General features: G+C 43.1%; 1 protein-coding gene across 6 annotated transcripts in view; it reads left to right on the forward strand.

Moving 5' to 3' along the window:
- The first annotated feature begins 3,936 nt into the window (after window positions 1-3,936).
- Window positions 3,937-12,930, forward strand: part of LOC119373048 (TOX high mobility group box family member 4-B) — a 453,672-nt gene continuing 444,678 nt past the window's right edge. For 2 of the 6 annotated variants that reach the window (XM_037643179.2, XM_037643178.2), the window contains exons 1-2: window positions 3,941-4,143; window positions 8,138-8,236. The gene's annotated coding sequence lies outside the window, so the exon portion shown is untranslated. Of the gene's footprint in view, window positions 4,144-8,137; window positions 8,237-12,930 lie in introns of all 6 variants that reach the window. The other 4 variants (XM_037643183.2, XR_007417751.1, XM_037643180.2 and 1 more) reach the window with 4 other exon arrangements.

Below are 12,930 nucleotides of genomic sequence, written 5' to 3' on the forward strand. Positions count from 1 at the left end.
GCGGCCGTTGCTAGGCGGAACTCCGCAGCGGCGTCCCTGTGTGCGCGCAGCCAATAGCGCGCCGCTGCCGTTGCCATGCGTTGAGCGCTCTGCATATTAGAAACTCGCATCCCGGCCGCGGCGGCTGCATTTTCGATGGAGGTGAAAATGTCGGAAGCCCGTGTACTTAGATTTAGGTGCACGTTAAAGAACCCCAGGTGGTCGAAATTTTCAGAGCCCTCCACTACGGCGTCTCTCATAATCATATCGTGGGTTTGGGACGTTAAACCCCAGATATTATTAGAAACGCGATCACAAACAAGTTAACAAATCTACACGCATGTTTATTCTTGGGGGAGTCTTGTGAGCATGAATTATGCATACTCCGTTGACGCAGATTTATGTGTGCACGCGCACATGCGCAGTTCACTGAATCATTGCAAATCAAAGTTGTAGGGCGACTGTACGCTAGTCGTGCTATCAAATAAAAAGATTCATGAGTAATTCCACTCTATGAAGGCCGATGACCAGCGAAGCTGTGTAGCACACGACACAGGGTGACACAGAATTTTCACGAAAGGTATACGAGACACATGTTATACATACACACACGCGCACACACGCACCAAATTTGTTCCTGATCGGCGCATTACTCGAGTCCTCGGGGGTGCGCGCCACACGCGGCCTCCCCATTACGGGAAGAAATGACGAGCTCCTTGACAAGCTCCTTTCTTAGGCTTCGACGCCGATATCGTATTAAGGTCAGCCCTGTGCAGCCCTACATGACCTCGAAGTTCTTACATCTACTCGTTAATGACTATTTGCAGTTAGGTTTGATAGTCCGTCCCTGAAGCAGCATTCCGGTTCCCCCCCCCCCCTCCGTTTTTTCCTATTCGCCCATAGGTCAGCGTGCCATCAACTTCGATAATAAAGCTTTTCTGTCTATTGTACTCAGATAGCGTGCACTTTCATTCCTATGGAGATTTCACCGCGCCGAAAGAAAAATGAAAAAAAAAAGAAAGAAAAAAGCTAGACATTTTACTAATAAAGTACTACTGATTCCAGTCGGACCTTGCATATGTGAAATAGAAGGTCATCTGGCTGACCTGTTCTTTCGTCCACTTTATTTTACAGCGAAAGCTGTTATGAGATCATTTCACCGGCCGTTTTTGGCGCCGTAGTTGTCCGCCGCCGCCGCCGCCGGTGTCCGTAACCAGTATCGCTCGAAATGAGAAAAAAAAACGAAATAAGAAAAAATCCCAGGATGGAACGAGGTTCGAACCTGGGCCCTCTGCGTGGGAGCCCAGTATTCAACCTCTGAGCCATGCCGGTTTTTTTTTTTTCTTTATATAATGAGCCATGCCGGTGCTTGAAACTGCTTTGCGAAAGGTCCTATACAGGCTTCATGTCGGGAAGGAACCACATTAGCATATGCAATATAGCGTGGTAGAAGAGTAAAAATAAGCACCAAGCGTCGCACAACGCGAATTCTGTAACCAGGCGTCACACAATGCGAATTGCGCAACGAGTAGGTTGTTGAATGCTTTCAACCCATTACGAAGGGCTCTGCCATAATTCTTCATCTTCATCAGGCACCGCATCAACAAAGTGCGCATAATGCCTGCATGCGTTTAGCAGGTACCAACGCTCTCCAAAATGGCACAGTGCCTGCTGTCCTACTTCTCAAAAATTACAATGATTTATAGCGTAGTGGGTTCCTCGCAAGTGCACTTGTATTGGTTACCAAGGAAGCCCATAAGCGCATGATCCACTTCCTCGGGGTCTCAGTAAAATTCGTCGCCTCTCCCCCCCCCCCCCCCCCCTAGTCTCTCTCCCACGTCAACGTATGTTATACAGCATGGCGGGAGAGGGAAATAGCGACCGGGCGTCACCCAATGCAAATTACGTAACTGGTGGGCCGTTTAAAGATCCCAACCCATTACAAAGGGCTGAGCCATAATTCTTCATTGTCATCAGTCGTCGCGTCAACAAAGTGCACATAATGCCTTACAGACGTGTAGCTGGTGCCTCGCTTCTCCGCAGAATGACGAATATTTGCTTAGTAGGCACTTCCCAACTTCACAAAAATTGTGATTTATGACATAGTGGGTACCTTTCTAGTGTACTTGTATTGTAGCCCTAAGCGGGCTCTAGAAACGCCGCTCTTCCAGCTTTCGCTGTGACTGTGCTGCGGTTTCAGCGCAGGCCTGGCGTTTTTTATCACGATTGCATATTTTATTCATAACGCCTTTATTTTTAATTTTTTTATTCTTCTTTTTATTACTTTGGATGCATGGTCACTTCAGCAGCAGCTGCTACAGCGAGGCGGCGAAGCTTCATACAGATGTGGCGTTCCACTGCGAGTCATGCTTCGCGATGCTCGGTGCATAATCAAGTAGATTAAGTTAATATTTTCACGCAAGATATTTCGGTCTAAATGGTCATTTTGTAATGTAGGAAGCCATCATCATCATCATCATCATCATCATCATCATCCTCCTCCTCCTCCTACCTTACGTCCACTGCAGGACGAAGGCCTCTACCAATGATCGCCAACCCACCCTGTCCTGCGCTACTTTCATGCGAGATTTTAATGATGATTCCACTCATATTTCTAATATAAATAAATGTCGTGACGGCGCAATTAAGAAGTTAATGCAATGAATTGATAACATTTTTTGCGGTTTATGCCGTCCTATACTGTTATCTCTACAGTGACATAAAAATTTTGTAGGCTTTTTCGATTGTTTTCAATGCAAAAAACAATAGCGCATGTAGCACCGATAGATTCTGAAATCACATGCTAATTGTCCAAAACAGATGACACAGGCGCGCACACGCGCTGAGGGAAAATGCTGCTGTGTCCGGACGGCCACATTTCTGTGACAGCAGCCAGAGAGGGGACTTGGGGGGGGGGGGGGGGGGGGTCAGCCCAAGCACCTTGAAAATTTGTCCATTTTATGTGTATATGTATACAAGCACACATACGAACACACGCACGAACATACATAAAGAGGAATCGGACTCCCCCCCCCCCCCCCCTTTCAGCCAATGATTTACTGGATACGCCCCTGTAAGGCTCCTCCCACTTGTCTGTTTTCGGCACGGGTGGTTTCCTGTTCGGCAGCCGTGGTAGCAGCGCTATGCGAAAGTGTTTTTGCAACGAAGGTAATGAGCCCTGCCTGTAGCAGGAGAACGTTGCGGTCCTGCTATGTGCGGATCCAAGTGGGATAACCAGATGTACTTTGTAACCAGATGCTCAAGTTGTAAGCTACTAGCCGCGGTCTTTGAACTTATAAAATTCATTTTGCTCGTTCTCCCGAAATTAGCCTACGTTCGGGACCAATGCTTGGGAGAAGGTGTACGATAGCCCGCGTACTAACAGCCGCTGGAAGTGGTTTTCTACATCAATAACCTGTGTTCAAACAAGCATTCCTTCTTTTGCTTTTGTACTTCGCACGGGTTCGTAAACTGCGTTTACGTAGGATCTTTTAACCCGCAAAACTCATGGTTTTCAATGCGGTTGCCGGCAACGAGGCCTCTCACTTGCTAGCTTTATCATTCACGTTTTATGGAGCTCTGCATATCTTGGTCAGAAATTTTAAACGGTGGCTGGCCAGATGGGCTCCCTCGAGTACCGTGAACGAGAGAACTGTTCCACAGAACACTTATGACGATACGTCGAGTGAAGCAGACGACAAAAGAGCGAATATCGAAAGCTGACGACACGCAAGTTGCGCTCACAGCATCATCACTGGTCGTGCTCGAAACTAAATATAAGTAAGAGACCTTAGAATATAGAATAATATTCTACATGTGTATAGCAACAAAAAATGTTTACATAAAAATAAATTTTATGCTACAACAAATTTGCAAAGCAAAGCAAGCTCTAGATGCGACCGACGATACATTGGCTTGGCTACGCCGACGGCTACTGGCTACCAACCGCCTGCGCTACCACCACGTTTTGCCGGTCTGCAAAGCTTCATTCATTGCCGCATTGAAAAGAAAAGTATAAAATTGGCTCTGAACTTACTACCAACTTTTGTGCCAGTGGTCGGTTATCCTGTCAAGTGCTGGAAGCTTGTGTGACCTAACAACGTCGTCCATGGTGTGATTTGGTGACGCTGCAAGACGCGCGTTGTTGCTAGTGGCTTTGTTCGTGTATGTTTATTCTGGTTGTATACATACGTTTATGTCCTCAAAAAGAGCAGACTGCTTTTGCATGCCATCAAGCCTCGTTAAGTTCAGTTGACCGAAACGGGGGGGATACGTTTGCCATGCATACGAGTTTTGCACGCCCTCTCTGCTGCCAGCAGCGGCCGTGTTTGCGTTGTAGTGTGTGCAATTTTTTTCGCGGAGCTTTAGTTGGAATCAATAAACAGTCTGTGGAATAATGTGGCGATGATTTACTGAAATAGAGCACCCGTAGTAGATGACGTTTGGTGTCATTTGCCTTGTCAGTGTAGTAAGGGGCTTTTCTGTTATATGTAGGTGAGTGTACCGTCACGGGTGCACATGAAACGGAGTTTATTACTGAAGGTGTGCATGTGCGACACTATTTCTTTGCAACTTTGCGCTTTTAGTGTGGTGGCTACCAGTAAATAATTAAAAATATATCAAGTATCTGTAATGTCCGAGTGATATGCCTGCTGTATACAACCTCAGGTTCGCCAGCATAAGAGATTCGGCAGTGGTGGTTTGATTGTTCAGTGCATGCTTGCTGATTATTTTAGCTAAGCCACTGCACGGTATTGTAAGACTGTACATATTTTGATAAGTAGTACTCTATAATAGGACAAGTGTTCATGATCTCTGTTTGAAACATTTTAGTCATAATTAGAGGGTTGATGTTTAAGAAAACTAATGACACAAACCGATTTTCTCATGTAATTCGCAATAGTCTTCAATGGGGGTTATTGGAATAGAGTTCTGTTATCATGGCCTATGCAGCCTCTTTGTTTTACATGCAGAACAAACCACTGGATCACTCTTGATACTGTGGCAATACCAGTGCTGGATTGATTACAAGATCACTCCAGCACTGTGATATTGCCTCAGTTGCAGCACTGCTACATTTTCATACAATTGATACTTACTTTTAAAAGTTTACTGGCACTGATCTCTGACCTAGAATATTAAGCAGTCACTGTCATGGTTTTCTGCAGCTATAACATTCACTCGGAAAACTTCTTGTAGCACAGTAGTTGTAGAACCACTGGTAACAAAAGGCAAAAGTTTAAAGGTGCAAGTACTCCTTTCTCGAGCTGGTAATGCTGACTTCAAACCACTGTAAAATTTTCTGAAGTTACAGAATAAACAGCTTTAAGGTAGTTGCCTGAAATATCTTACTTTAGGTGAGAACATGTAGCATAGTAAGTTGAACGTAGCGTGGTTAGGATGAGGTGCATATTGTATGATGTTCTTCGTGTCTATTTTAATAGTTTTTATGGTGAGTATATGTGCCACTATAGCTCTAAAAAAATTCTGTCTTCATTCTAATAAGCTGGCATCATCAAGATAACCAGGCATCATACTGTAGCATGTGCAGCATTTCTGTGCTTCCCACAGCTGTTGTCGGAGCCAAAATAAATGATTGAAGGCAGCAGAAGGCAGCGTTAGTGCTACACAAATCAGTGTTCCAGCTTATGTTTGTTGTAGCTTTCCTGCCTGAAGTAAAGATAAGTACTGCTAAAGGCAATGTAGGAAAGCTTGTAGCTGGTAGCAAAGGTTCATTGAGCTACACGTCTGCCTTCCTTCCTACAGAATATAAAAATAGAGAGGACCTGACATTGGGAACTGTTGTCACTATTATACATGATTCTTCTACTTCCTATTTTAGCACATGTAGAATGTAAAAGGCATAAGCTGCACACAAAATGTTTAGCAGCATGTTTGTTGTTTACACCTATAACACTTGAAGAACTTTAACATTAAGGCATAAACAAAAAGTTAGAAGACCAAGGGCAGTGATTCTAAGCTTGATTGACCACATCTCTTATAAGTGTAAATGTTTTGAATGGTATATTTCACTATATCGCTACTTTCTGCAATGTAATGCACAAAATGAGTTGTTCGAGTATTCAAACTTACAATGCCTTCCTGCCCCCCTTTACGTATTCGAGTTTTGTGAATGCGTGCATGGTGTTTTTATTTACAAGTGTCATGGCAGAGCTCTGCCACTTAATCCCCTCTCATTACTTTCAATTTCATGGTTTGTATACAAGTTATCTTGCTGTGCAGGGATTTCAACATTCTTAGAACTTGCATGCTTTAAAGCAATATTCATTTTTGAAACGTGTTCTACTTGTAAACATTTAAAATATAGTGGCCTTTTTTTTTAATTCTAGGTGGTACCTTTACAAAATTGTATGATAAGGCTGAAGTTGTTAACCTGTTCTATCTTTTGCTTTTAAGTCTCCTCAGGCTTGTTGCGGTAGCTTCAACATTTAACTTTAGCTTCTTTGCTTGTCGCAGTGTTGTCCAAGCCACCTCTGCGGTCTTTCCTTTTCTGTCCACTGGGTCACCGGTCTGGCAACATTATGACGAGGCTAACTTTCCAGTTACTAACACCATAAAAATTTTCTGTGATCCTTCGTGGTGCAACTTGCGGCATTGCTTTTTAAAATAACTTCAAGGTTTTGCGAGTTAACCATCTAATTGAATACACTGTTTTGCATAGGCGGTGCTTCAGTTTCGTCTTTAATGATTTTTCAAAACAGCTCTCATGTTGTAGTTTAATGGCACAGGTTGGGTTTTCCTGATGTGAGTATATTCTGGCTTCCTTGACATGGGTGATGCGCAAACTAACATATGAATCGCAACATTATAACACTGCTCAATATTTTACTTCGGCATCTACAATAGCACATCTGAAGGTCTGTGCATTCTGCTGTGGCAATGCTTGTGTTCTGGCAGAAGCAAAAAGCACCATTGCATGTTTCATGAACTGCTTCTCTAAGTATTAGGCTTGTATTTCTGGCTTTCTTGTGTAGCTTGCAAAATAATGGTGCATCTCAATTTATGAAAGGCATTTACCATTTTCGGTAAACTGAAGCTAGCAAAATAATAGAGCATCCATCATGATTTCCTTTTGCCTCAAACTTTTCTATGCCACCCTGTAACATTTTGAATCGACAGTATGCTTTTAAAGAGAAAGAATGGGAAATGCCTAACTTGAGAAGTGCTATGTTATGCTCATATATCTCTCTCAGCTGCTATGGCACCACTGAAGGAGTTAACCTAATCTGCACCTTAGGTTTACATGATGAATTTCAATGCGGTCTTGACTAGTAGCCTTGCATTCAGAGTTACAGTGTGCTGTTGCATGTGTGACCAAACACTGCTCCACTCTCTTCCAGGCTTTTCGTTGACATGCTGCAAATGTAGCTCTTCCTTGAATATGACACTTCCTACAGTTCTAGTAATAGTAATTATTGGGGTTTCATGTCCCGAACTTACAGTTCTAATAGTACATGATATCAGCATTATAAAATGAAGGGATTAATACTATTGTGTGTTTGATAACATTGCTTTGATTGCTTCCTTGTCCGGCGCTATGGGTGGTGTCGTACTTTAATCTTTCATGTCATGTGAATGATTTATGTTCATGAGTCTACTAATAGCCAAATTAAGCGGTGCAATCATAGCTTGCCCGATTTGTTACTTGTATTCAAAGGGTATGATTTCCAGAGCACCATGGAGAAGAATGTTTTACAGGGCCAAGTCTTTTTGGCATAAAGAACTTATGATAAACAAGGTTTGCCTTATACAAAAGTTTCCATGTTGCCCATTGCAGAGGCACCAGCACATGGTAATATTTTTAACAAAGTGATAAAGATGCCACAGACAAGACATAAGTCTCACCTACGCATAAGGATTTTTGTCAATCTGGGTTGCAGTATTGCAGTGGTGCCTTTCCTGATACCATTTATTCTCACACTTTTCATGCTTCGTCAGTGCTCAGAGAATTGCCTTGACCACATTATCTGTTGGATAACCTAGCTGTGAACGGGGGATAATAACAGTGGCATAGAATCAAGTGGAACGCATCACTACATAATTGCAGCCCGGATCTTTGTTCGATGAGCAGTGAGGCAAACATGCTATGCATTTATTGATGCAGTTTTATTAACTATTGCCTCTTTTACTTGCACAGGGCATAGCTTGTCAACAACCTTGATTACAAGTTGGCTCCTGCTCTCACTGCAGTGTCCCCGAGGCCAGGCTGTGAAAGTGCACCTCTTACAGCATTTCAGTAAGGATTCTTTTTGTATCGCTCTTAGTATGTATACTCACACTCCTCTGTCCTATGCAAATCGAACCAATCCCATCCTCCCATATATTTCCTGATGTCGTCATTTCATCCACTTATTTGTCGCTCTTGTCAGCATTTCTCTTCCCTTGGTACTCGTTCTGTTATCCTAATAGACTACCAGGTCCAATTGCATGATTTCCAGCTTCCACATTGATCCATAATCCATGCAGCTGCTTTCCTTTCTCTTGATAATATGGCTACCATTTTCCTGTCTTTTGCTCATTGCATGGTTCATAGCTTACTTTCGACTTCCTTTGCTTACCTCGAAATTCAAGCGCTGGTATTTTAGTACTGGCAGAAAACAGTGATTGCGTTCTTATTTTTCAAGTATATTGGTTAACTGCGATTTATAACTTGGTAGTTTCAATCCATGCACTTCAATGAGTTTGTGTTTTTATGCAGGGTCTCTCGTGGGATCAAGGTTTTGCTTGATTCAATAAATGTACCCATGATTCATGCTTGTGATACGCTGCCGGAGGACACGGACCTGAGAAAACGAGGAAAACAACACAGCCTCATTTTCTCTGGTCCGTGTCCTCCGGATGCACATCACAAGCATGAAGACGTACCAACTAGCCCCTATTGCCGCCTTATCATCATGTAATAATAATAATAATATATGGGGTTTAACGTCCCACAACACGATATGATTATCAGAGACGCCGTAGTGGAGGGCTCCGGAAATTTCGACCACCTGGGGTTCTTTAGCTTGCACACAAATCTAAGTACACGGGCCTCAAACATTTTCGCCTCCATCGAAAATGCAGCTGCCACGGCCGACATTCGATCCCGCGACCTTCGGGTCAGCAGTCGAGCGCCATAACCACTAGATCACCGTGGCGGGGCCTTATTATCATGTACCCATGCACTGCTTGTACAAGCTGTCAATTGAAAGACCTGTTTCCTAATCACGTCATTGAATGTTCACTTTTCTGCATAATAATATCCAAGCCTGAGTACTTCAGCCATTTGGGTCTTGAAGTCCACAGTCGTTCGTCGTTAGTTGCAAGTCATCTCCAGAATCTCTTAATGGGATAATGTCATCTGTGAACGACATCCTTCAGTATTGTTTTTCCATTTTTCCTTCCATGCAGAAGGCTCAAGATATTCAGCCTTTTCCTGTTGAAAGTTCTGTTGGTTCCCATCATCTTGTTTAAAAAAAAAAAACGGCATGAAGATATGACGGGGAGGGAATGCAGCAGATGCAACAAATTACAGCACTTCATTATATCGGCCCCTCGTGCCCCATCTTTGCACTGTTTCTTCGGAATAATCCATGTATCAACCAGCTCAAGTGAACACAATCCTGTCCCATCATCTGTTTGCTTAGCTAGGGGTAGACAGTGGATAGTTTCTTCGCCATCATAGGTAGACCACTGTTGAAAGGCACTGTTCTTGGCCCATGGCCTGGCACTTTTACTTACTGCTAGACAGGCCTTGTTGGAATATCTGCATGTTCACAAGACTCGACATGCAGTTTTGGTAGGGCTGTCACGCGTTGCACGCACATATCCCTGGCTTTTCCTCCTCCCCATCTTTATCCATCACTGCAGTTGCTTCCCTTCCTCTACACAGAGCAGCAGACTTGACTGCACCTTGCTTGGGCTACCCTCTTTGTGATTCGTGCAAATCAAATCTTCCACCCCCTGTTGTTCACCTGGGTCCCATGCAGACCTTATTGGTCTGAAAAGGCCTCCATTGAATTTTGCACAGTCACCAATCGGGCCAATTTAATGTATTCACTTGGACTTGCCTGAACTCTTTCAAATCTAAGCACCTTCAGTGAGTATCTATTTTCGTCTTTCTTTAATTGTAGAACCACTAGCAAGATTTCTTTGTCATAAAAATGTATAAAATGTGACTGTAACATACCTAGGGCTCCGTGTTTTCGGAGCATTTTTATTGAAATTCGGAGGGTGTTTTTCGGAGTTTATTTTTTCACAAAGATTCTGAGTTTATCGGAGTTTATTTTTTGTAAATCCCCAATTCTCTAAAATTCGGAGTTTAATTTTGCATTATTATCAATACTGCACTATCTTAGATGAAATGATATCCGAACCCGAAAACTTGAGAATGCACAAAGTGTATTTTAGTTGTCTGGAAGGTTTGAGCGCACAAACAAATATGCACACAAGCATAAATACTTCAGTACACCTACGTTTGTATATTTTATGCCATCTGGCACGCCCCAGTGCCTCTAGGGGACCATATATCAAGATGTAGTCTTGTGCTCCCGGGTGCCTTACATACGTTGACGTCTCTCGCTCCGTGTGCGACAAGCCCTTTGTTAAATGTGTTAGGGATGCGGCCCTATGAGATAGTGTTGACATGAGGTAAAATTTATATCGGCCAAACCGGCCGATGTGTCAATGACTGCTTTGAACATGTGCTTTTAATAAAGAATGGAACAGGGTCTGTTGGCTGTTAAAATCAGAGTTTATCGGATAAATCCGAATTGTCAAAAATTTTACCGGCAAGTGTTTAACGGATTTTTAAAAATTTATCTGAAAACACAGAGCCCTAAACATGCCATAGTCACTTGCTCTTCTTCTTTCTTTTCTTTTTTTGCCAAAATATATGGGTGGTAGGATCAAGTATGAGACCAGCACTGCGATAGTGTTAGAAATTCCCGCCCCATAATCATGAAAACCTTGATTTTGCTGTACTGTGGCTGCCAGAAGCTTCCGCGAATGCGGGAACATTGTCATCATTGGTGTTCAAGTTGGGCCTCCAGCAGCATTGCAATTATAATTCCGTCTCCTTTGCTGTAAAAATGAGATGAGGGAATAATGAAAGGTACTGATTGTTGCTCTCATTTCTTGAAGTATGAAAATCAGGGCATGCATTACACTCAAGGATATCTTATCTTTCATTTCTGCTCATGAAAAATGAGGTGCATATTACTAAGTTGTGCAACGATTTCTTGGTATTGGCAGCCCAATTAAATTAGATGACAGTAATGCAGGTGAGCAGAACAGAAACTAATATATAACATGCGATTTCGGGGCTCTGGTTGGCAGTATGCACTGATATTTTCATATGACACCCATGACTTTTCAAAGTTTATTTCATATGTAATCTGTACGGTGCTCCTAGGAAATACTGTAAAATGCCGAGCAAGCGTCCCCCCTATGGTGAAAAATAATCCGACCAGATTTGGAGGGGGGCTGCTTGCTTGTTACCGGACCGAAATTCAAGATGGCGGCGGGAGAGCCACTAAAACTGAAAAAAAAAATCGCATCCATGTTTCCAATGTAATGCTTTATTTATTTACTGTTTTTATTCCCCCTCGTCATTGTCAAACCATTGAAGTAGCGACTGGTTTGACCAGTATATGACCAGCCACATGACAACGGCACTTCATAAACATAAATAAATTTCAGTAAAAAGTGGCCGCAGGGGAGGAGGGGGAGAGGGGGGTGCTTGCTCGGTCATTGGCACATATTTCAGATCTCCAGAAAAATGGAGGGAGGCGCTTGCTCGGGTGGGGCCGCTTGCTCGGCATTTTACGGTGTACTCGCGAAACACAGCACTTAAAGGGACACTAAAGGCAAATAAAAATTTAGGTAAGAGTGAAAGGTCATTGTGTGAGAATGTCTAAAATGTCAATATTATCAATAGCAGTGCTCTACTAATCGAGAAATTAAAGTAAATGTAGGACACTATATGCGCCGCCAGTGGGACGTTTTGGACCGAGCCTGATGATGTCAACGAGTCCAGAGTACAAATTATCACTAGTATTCAGGCTACTTATAATAAAAAAAGAACATTCCAAGCATTGCAAGGCTTAATAAAATGCTGCTTGTGCGTTTCTGTTTGATTCATGGAAAAAAGAACTTGATGTTACAGTGGAGAACAGCACGGGTTGTGCAAAAGTTCTGTTTTCGCAGGGCTGCGCTCCGCTCACGTGGTGGCACCTCAGTGGTAGTTTTGTTATCACGTACTGCTGTGTGTGCCTTGCACGCTCATGAAAGTCGCTGTAACGGAAATTTCGACAAAATGCCACGTCCATGTGATGTTGTGTAATGTGCCCTTCAGAGCATAAAGCACAGCGTCAGCTGCCGTTAGAAAAGGTGGGCAACATTGGGCAAGGCAAATGCTACGTCAGGAGGCCTTTTCAGGCGCACGATTTAAAGCGTGCTAACACTGTGCAGACCACTAAAATGTGACTTTCATTCAAAATAAGCATTTCCTTAGCACGAAACAAACACTACGAGGTTTCTGGAACGCTAGTTCAAGAATCAACGTCGACTTAACGTTTGCCTTTAGTGTCCCTTTAATGTCTTTGATGACCCTCTTTGGCCAGATCTGGCCCTCATTGTCGCGCTAACGTTAACTTTCTTAAAATGTATTACAATTATTTAACTTTGTTGAGACACGTGTACGTGCGATAGAGAAAGACAACCGAATGGTATGAATCCCAACTCTCAACTGCTTTATTCTTGTCTCTTCACTCTCCTCGCCTTTCCCTTACCCGCGTGGTGAGGGAGTTCAGTAGATGAGGGGAGAACCAGTTATGGAGAGGAGGACTGCCATGTCTTCTTCTTTGCTTGCTTTGTCGGTTGCCACCACAAGTTCAAAACATTAACATTTTAGCAGGAAGAACTTGGTTGAATGAAACAGGTTAGCATGTG

Source organism: Rhipicephalus sanguineus, chromosome 1, assembly GCF_013339695.2.
Source record: "Rhipicephalus sanguineus isolate Rsan-2018 chromosome 1, BIME_Rsan_1.4, whole genome shotgun sequence".
Taxonomy (NCBI): domain Eukaryota; kingdom Metazoa; phylum Arthropoda; class Arachnida; order Ixodida; family Ixodidae; genus Rhipicephalus; species Rhipicephalus sanguineus.